Source organism: Triticum aestivum, chromosome 2A, assembly GCF_018294505.1.
Source record: "Triticum aestivum cultivar Chinese Spring chromosome 2A, IWGSC CS RefSeq v2.1, whole genome shotgun sequence".
Classification (NCBI taxonomy): domain Eukaryota; kingdom Viridiplantae; phylum Streptophyta; class Magnoliopsida; order Poales; family Poaceae; genus Triticum; species Triticum aestivum.
Window position 1 is genome coordinate 63,627,725 of NC_057797.1, and position 9,224 is coordinate 63,636,948.

General features: G+C 38.8%; 1 long non-coding RNA gene across 1 annotated transcript; it reads right to left on the reverse strand.

The window, feature by feature from the left end:
• Positions 1–5,882: 5,882 nt before the first annotated feature.
• On the reverse strand, positions 5,883–8,974 carry LOC123184729 (uncharacterized). The gene is made up of 3 exons (XR_006493060.1): positions 8,625–8,974; positions 7,278–8,027; positions 5,883–6,527 (listed from the first exon to the last, which is right to left on the reverse strand). It is a non-coding gene; the product is annotated as an uncharacterized lncRNA (long non-coding RNA).
• Between the last annotated feature and the right edge of the window lie 250 nt (positions 8,975–9,224).

Sequence of the window (9,224 nt, forward strand, 5' to 3'; positions counted from 1 at the left end):
TTCTACTTTCCTCCCACTCACTTCTTTCGAGAGAAACTCCTTCTCTAGAAAGGATCCATTCTCAGCAATGAATATCTTGTCTTCGGATCTGTGATAGAAGGTGTACCCAACATTTTCTTTTGGGTATCTTATGAAGATGCACTTCTACGATTTGGGATTGAGCTTATCAGGTTGAAACTTTTTCACATAAGCATTGCAGCCTCAAACTTTCAGAAACGACAACTTAGGTTTCTTGCCAAACCATAGTTCATACGGTGTCGTCTCAACGGATTTAGATGGTGCCCTATTTAATGTGAATGTAGCTGTCTCTAATGCATAACCCCAAAATGATAGTTGTAGATCGGTAAGAGACATCATAGATCGCACCATATCTAATAAAGTACGGTTATGACGTTCGGACACACCATTATGCTGTGGTGTTCTAGGTGGCATGAGTAGTGAAACTATTTCACATTGTTTTTAACTGAAGGCCAAACTCGTAACTCAAATATTTTACTTCTGTGATCATATCATAGAAACTTTTATTTTTGTTACGATGATTCTCCACATCACTCTGAAATTCTTTGAACTTTTCAAATATTTAGACTTGTGTTTCATCAAGTAGATATACTTATATCTGGTCAAATCATCTGTGAAGATCAGAAAATAATGATACCTGCCGCGAGCCTCAATATTCATCGGACCACATACATCAGTATGTATGATTTCCAACAAATCTGTTGCTCGCTCCATTGTTCCGGAGAACGGAGTCTTAGTCATCTTGCCCATGAGGCATGGTTAGCAAGCATCAACTGATTCATAATCAAGTGATTCCAAAAGCCCATCAGCATGGATTTTCTTCATGCGCTTTACACCAATATGACCTAAATTGCAGTGCCACAAATAAGTTGCACTATCATTATTAACTTTGCATCTTTTGGTTTCAATATTATGAATATGTGTATCACTACAATCGAGATCCAACGAACCATTTTCACTGGGTGTGTAACCATATAAGGTTTTATTCATGTAAACAGAACAACAATTTATTCTCTTACTTAAATTAATAACTGTATTGCAATAAACAGGATCAACTCATATTCATGCTCAACGCAAACACCAAATAACACTTATTTAGGTTCAACACTAATCCCAAAAGTATAGGGAGTGTGCGATGATGATCATATCAATCTTGGAACCACTTCCAACACACATCGTCACTTCACCCTTAACTAGTCTATGTTCATTCTGCAACTCCCGTTTCGAGTTACTACTCTTAGCAACTGAACCAGTATCAAATACCGAGGGGTTGCTACGAACACTAGTAATCAATAATATGTATATCAAATATACCTTTGTTCACTTTGCCATCCTTCTTATCCGCCAAATACTTGGGGCAGTTCCGCTTCCAGTGACCAGTCCCTTTGTAGTAGAAGCACTTAGTCTCAGGCTTAGGACCAGACTTGGGCTTCTTCACTTGAGCAGCAACTTGCTTGCCGTTCTTTTTGAAGTTCCCTTTCTTTCCCTTTCCCTTTTCTTGAAACTAGTAGTCTTGTTAATCATCAACACTTGGTGATCTTTCTTGATTTCTACCTTCATCGATTTCATCATCATGAAAAGCTCGGGAATCATTTACATCATCCCTTGCATACTATAGTTCATCATGAAGTTCTACTAACTTGGTGATGGTGACTAGAGAATTCTGTCAATCACTATTTTATCTGGAAGATTAACTCCCACTTGATTCAAGCGATTGTAGTACCCAGACAATCTGAGCACATGCTCACTGCTTGAGCTATTCTCCTCCATCTTTTAGCTATAGAACTTGTTGGAGACTTCATATCTCTCAACTCGGGTATTTGCTTGAAATATTAACTTCAACTCCTGGAACATCTCATATGGTCCATGACGTTCAAAACGTCTTTGAAATCCCGATTCTAAGTTGTTAAGCATGGTGCACTAAACTATCAAGTAGTCATCATATTAAGCTAGCCAAACGTTCATGATGTCTGTATCTGCTCCTGCAATAGGCCTGTCACATAGCGGTGTATCAAGGACATAATTATTCTGTGCAACAATGAGGATAATCCTCAGATCACGGATCCAATCCGCATCATTGCTACTAACATTTTTCAACTTAGTTTTCTCTAGGAACATATCAAAAATAAAACAGAGAAGCTAAACGCGAGCTATTGATCTACAACATAGATATGCTAATACTACCAAGACTAAGTTCATGATAAATTAAAGTTCAATTAATCATATTACTTAAGAACTCCAACTTAGATAGACATCCCTCTAATCATCTAAGTGATCACATGATCCAAATCAACTAAACCATAACCGATCATAATGTGAAATGGAGTAGTTTCCAATGGTGAACATCACTATGTTGATCATATCTACTATATGATTCATGCTCGACCTTTCGGTCTTAGTGTTCCGAGGCCATATCTGCATATGCTAGGCTCGTCGAGTTTAACCTGAGTATTCTGCGTGTGCAAAACTGGCTTGCACCCGTTGTAGATGGACGTAGAGCTTATCACACCCGATCATCACGTGGTGTCTGGGCACGACGAACTTTGGCAACGGTGCATACTCAGGGAGAACACTTTTATCTTGAAATTTAGTGAGAGATCATCTTATAATGCTACCATCAATCAAAGCAAAATAAGATGTATAAAAGATAAACATCACATGCAATCAAAATATGTGACATGATATCGCCATGATCATCTTGCGCCTTTGATCTCCATCTCCAAAGTACCGTCATGATTTCTATTGTCACCGGCATGACACCATGATCTCTATCATCTTGATCTATATCAATGTGTCATCAAGTGGACGTCTCACCAACTATTTCTCTTGCAACTATTGCTATCGCATAACGATAAAGTAAAGCAATTATTTGGCGCTTGCATCTTATGCAATAAAGAGACGACCATAAGGCATTTGCCAGTTGCCGATAACTTCAACAAAACATGATCATCTCATACAACAACTTATATCTCATCACGTCTTGACCATATCACATCACAACATGCCCGGCAAAAACAAGTTAGACGTCCCCTACTTTGTTGTTGCAAGTTTTACGTGGCTGCTACGGGCTTAGCAAGAACCGTTCTTACCTACGCATCAAAACCACAACGATAGTTTGTCAAGTTGGTGTTGTTTTAACCTTCGCAAGGACCGGGCGTAGCCACACTCGGTTCAACTAAAGTTGGAGAAACTGACACCCGCCAGCCACCTGTGTGCAAAGCACGTTGGTAGAACCAGTCTCGCGTAAGCGTACGCATAATGTCGGTCCGGGCCGCTTCATCCAACAATACCGCCGAACAAAAGTATGACATACTGGTAAGCAGTATGACTTATATCGCCCACAACTCACTTGTGTTCTACTCATGCATATAACATCAACACATAAAACCTAGGCTCGGATGCCACTGTTGGGGAACGTAGTAATTTCAAAAACATTCCTACGCACACGCAAGATCATCGTGATGCACAACAACGAGAGGGGAGAGTGTTGTCTACGTACCCTCGTAGACCGGAAGCGGAAGCGTTATAACAACGCGGTTGATGTAGTCGTACGTCTTCACGGCCCGGCCGATCAAGCACCGAAACTACGGCACCTCCGAGTTTTTGCACACGTTTAGCTCGATGACGATCCCCGGACTCCGATCCAGCAAAGTGTCGCGGATGAGTTCCGTCAGCACGACGGCGTGGTGATGATCTTGATGTTCTACCGTCGTAGGGCTTCGCCTAAGCACCGCTACAATATTATCGAGGATTATGGTGGAGGAGGGCACCGCACACGACTAAGAGATCAATGATCAATTGTTGTGTCTCTGGGGTGCCCCCCTGCCCCCGTATATAAAGGAGTGGAGGAGGGGGGCGGCCAAGGAGGGTGGCGTGCCCAAGGGGGGAGTCCAACTCCCACCGGAGGAAGGAGGGAGAGGAAGAGGAAGAGGAAGGAGGGAGGAAGGAAAGGGGGTGCCGGCTACATGGAGAGGGAGAGAACCATGACAACGCACCCAAGAAGATCACGACACACCTAGGCATCGCTGCTCATCGGCGCCAAAACCATAGAGCTTTTAGTTAGTACCTCACCGTCCCAATGAGGCACCTAGGCCAGCAAACCCCTCAACTTTCGAGGGAAGGCTCACCGCGACCATGTCAAGGCTTCCAAGATGTGATCTGGGCTCCATCACCATCAAAGGTAGTGGCTTCACCAGGACCATTGATATGTCTCAAACGTATCAATAATTTTTGTTGTTTTCATGTCATGCCTATATTAAATTAGCATACTCCTGACACCTATTTAAATTATATTATTATTATTATTATTTGGACATAACCAGTGCCCGTTGTTGGTTGCTTTCTCTACTATTTTTGTACTTTGCGGGAAAAAATTAACCAGACTAAAAAAGTTACAGAGAAAAATCACCGAAAGTTTCAAGTCCAGAAGGTTCCAGTAGGCACTGGGCAAGGGGGGCACCCAGGGGGCCCATGCAACCTAGGATGTGCGTGCCCTAGTTGTGTGCCCCCTGGCACTCTGATTTACCCCCTCTCAATTCTCATCCCTTTATATAATTCTAAAAACCCTCGAGAATATAACACCTGGATTTTTCACCGCCGCACACCACTCTTCGCAATACAAACTAGATGCATTTTTCGGTACTCTGTTGGACGGGGAAATCATTGCTTGCTCTCTCATAATAATGGTTGGGTAACCCTCAAGTGTAAGGGTGAAGTAACCTAGCAATAAGTATTTCACTCAATTAAGAACCAAGGTTTATTGAACCAATAGGGGTTCTTCCAACAAACAAAGTCCTCTGTATCTGCTGACAAAACACAAGACATTCTTGCCCCAACATTACAAGAAGGTTGTCAAGCTTCTTGTCCTGCTAGTTACAAGGGTAAATTGCACTATGTGGTAGGAAGTAATAGATATATAAAATAAATTTACATCAAAGAAATGTATTTATGATGATGTTGTCAGTAAAGAAAAGTATAAACCCCTAGGGCCATAGGTTCACTAGTGGCATTTCTCCAAGTAAATAAGTGTTGATTGGTGAACAAATTACAGTTGGGCGGCGAATAAATTGCAATGTTTATATTTATCACTATGATCATCCATGGCATAATCTCCGCCCAACTGTAATTTGTTCACCACAGACGTCTACAGAGGCATTACGTTTGTGATACGTAGACCATTATCCAACTGCATCTACAACTAATACGTTAGCGAAGACCGCTATCCTACATGCATCTCGAAGTATTAATTTTGACAAATAGAGCATTGCAATAAGCATGATGACATATTGTAGATAGTAAAACTATCATCTAAGTGTGATAAAGAAACCATCGTTTTATCCTTAGTAGCAACAACACAATACGTGTCCGTTCCCTTCTAGTCACTTGGATATATCATCACAAGATTGAACCCGCTACCATGCACAACACTCTCTGAAGAACTACCTATCAATCTTTGCTGACAAATAGATCAGAAAGCATACATACCTACTTATTATGCAGTAAAGAAACTTCACAAGATTCAATAAATACAAAATGAACAATCTGATCATAGAGTGACAATTTATCATATCCTAACAAACACAATCATCGATTACATCATACTAGTCGCCAACCCGTGCATTCGCACGGGCTTGTTATTTACATTCAGTGCTATATGTGAGTTTCCATCTTGAGTACACACATTTACGATGGAAAAGAGGAAGTTAATTAGAAACTCAAAGTTGAAGTAATGCTAAAACGGAACTACTTCATGTACAGAATGCTTGCGCACAGTGGCCACACACACTTCTCCCTGACCTCCAAAAGCTCCCTATGACCCTTTGTACAGAGCATTCAAAGTTCCAATGCACTCGCTCAGTGTCAGAAAGAAGATACAAATATTGCATAATTTATGATATATTATATTCATATAATAAAAATATAAAAAGTAGATGTAAGATTACAAAAATTAACCGTTCAACATGATCATTTTTTGTAATAGTTTAACCCATTCACCGAATATATTGAGACCTCATTTTGCATTTGGGAAATCTAGTACATATGGTGCAGGAAATTAGTTTGTTCGGCCTACAATAATCCATGGAAGCAATATTTATTTAGAAGATAGAAAATTATGGACCAATTATCAAAGATATTAGGGTGATCTTAGAAATTTCATAAATATATTGAACCATGATCTCATATATAAATAGGGCAGAAATCTGTTAGCATCTATCAATAAATATTTGCAAACGATGAACAATATGTTTTCTTTGTGTAATTGCAGAAGTTCTAAACTTGAAAATTATGCCAACCTTGTCAAAAAAATAAAAAGGCTCTTGTGGTCTTTCCAACCAATATCAATTTGTGTACAAAAAAATAATTTCAATTAATTCTTGAAGTGATGCATAATAAAGAATGTACATATACACCAAAGGAATGTCATTTAATACTTACAAATAATAATTTCAAGTAGCGCCATCTATATAGATAAACAACCTATTTTCCGTCCATTAAGTAATTGTCCTCACCTGAAAATAAACAAGAAATAAGAGTTGTCGTGAATAATGGACTATTGCGCCAATTTCAGCCAAGTATGGCCCTACTTAAAAGATGACCGAAATTACAAATTAATGACTTCCCAACTATGCTTTTGATGACTTGATAAAATATTATGTCATTAAATGTGTCATGCATATGAAACCTCTGAGTTAAATTTGACATGCGGAAAGTAGAGAGCAACCAAAGTGTACGTACAAAGGATTTCTTCATAATCATCTCATCACGATAAACGAAAGACATTAGTTATCGAATGTGATTTTAGAATTAATTAGGGCATACCCTCATCCCTTCCTTTTCTTTCTAAGGTATTAGATCATATAACATGATTATTTTGATTATATGAGATTGGAAATAGATGCATGTAAGGCCATATATTCTGCTTAAATAAAGAAATAGAGATTGAAACTTATCTACTCACGATGTGTGTGTTGTAAAGTCTGCACATGCATGTATAATATGGATATCTTCTATAACAACATATGGTTTAGCATCATGGAATCAGTTAGTACATATAAATCTCTTGGAAATTTCTTGATGTTACTAATCAGATACATGTACATAGAAGATGTTACTAAGAAAGTCCCAACACTATACAACAGAATATGCAGACTGTAAAAAAATGAACTCATGCCATTGCTTTATTATTTATGGTACATCAATCTAGCAAAGGAGCGACATTAAAATAACGTTGTAGAAAAAATATATGAAGAAGAAACTACCAAGAGGTTAACTTGTGCATCATTTTTCGATCTTCCTTGTTGCTTGGAATAAGTGCTGGTATGGTGCCTCCTAATTGAAATTCTGAATGCATAATCAGAAGAAATTCCATCTGAACAGAGCATAATTTATTCTTCCAAGATGCACATATCTTTATTGGATCATTACATGAGCATAAAATTGAAAGAACAGATCGAAGTTAACTGAAAAAAATATTTTGCTTGTGAGAAATGCAGAGAAGTAGATATAGAAAACCTAGTAATGCTCCAAAATGACATATCCACTTTCCAACAAAATAAGAAGAGATGCTTAATTTCAGAAAAGTAGGTTGAAATATGGTTTTAAACAACATGAAAAGCATTAAGAGGAATATATAGTAAATATTCCACAGAAGTATTCAGTACACCATACCACACACTGCATTGATTCGCTGGTCAGAATTAAAACACCACTTTGGATCTCTGCATGAGAAGAGAAAACAGGTCTGACAGGCAGCCGATACAGACAGTTTATTTACTAAATTGAACAAACCTGATCTTGTATCTTATTTGCTACCGAGTTAGGACATAAGATATCGCGGAACACCATAATTAAACCAACAACTCCGCCAAATTACTTTGTCGATCGATTTCTCAAACGAATACTCCACTGATGGACTGCAAGATATAATATCTTCACGTCATGGTTCTGCATGTATTTGCTAGATATTTTTCCTTCCAGGAGCTATGCAAGAGCATGTCCTTGATCTGCGCCTATAACAACACTGGGGTTATAGAACCAGGAGAAAGATCATAGACCGTGGACGTGAGGGATTTCTGTAAAGGTAAAATACTTGATTAATTCGCCTAATACGACTCATGTTTATGGTTTTCCTAATTAAAGAGATAATTTGCATACTGGCAGCCCAGTGCCATAAGCTTTGATTATGCTCTTAAAATAGCAGCATGTCCTTATTTGGTTTGAGTCTTTCGAACATCAAGATGATGGAAAATCGGGATAGGGGCTAATGGCCTGCAGCTTTGATGACCCGTATTTCAATTCAGTAATCTGCGTAGATAAGAAAAATATTTACCATGGGAGATTGAGATTACATGGAATTAAATATTACCATGTTAGAGAAGGAAAGCAACATAAACTTACGATGTCAATTTTTTATAGTCAGATTTTCTATTGTAATGTAATCTAAATCCTTTTTTCTGAGGCATCATGGTTGTGTCTCATCAGATCTATGTGCATGCTATTCTACAATTGGAGCCATTATAACTCGTCTTTGTGACTTAAAATTCAAATCTGAACCACTAATATCAAGAAAGAGAAAAGTCTAAAGATATAGAGATATTCAAATTTACCTGCTATATAGAGAAATCTTGGAAGCAACTATCTGTTGACCCTGGGATGAAACGATGGACATTGTTTTGGACAGAGAAAACTGCACATAAAGAGAACCTATCCGAGGTGAAAACTTGGAAAGATTGCATTGATGCAACACCAATAGATTGAGATGAGTCGTCGATTAGGGGAAAACCACTATTGGAACATTGGCTGGAATTAAGCCATCAAGAGAGAGATGTTTGATCGAGGAGCAGGAAGCCGGTTGTGTTTGATTGCGGCGGCAGCAAAGCAAGACGGATTATGGAAGTAGACAGATGAAGGCGAGCGGACGGGGCAGCGAGTTGAGTCGATCATAACTTATGATTCAAATCTGAACTATTGAAAAAATGGTAAAAAAATCAAAAATAAAATACGGATCTATAGAAATTTCTGCGGCAACGGAGTTGGATTGAAGCCATTAATGAGAGAGCAGAGAACCATGTTGCTATCTTTTCCAATTAAAGAGAGATCAAGGGAGGAGAGGGGAGCCAATGCATAGAATCGGGACTGGCGAGGGATATAATGTAGAAAGAAGACAGAGGATGTCGTGCTAACCTGCAACATGGTTGACGGCGATA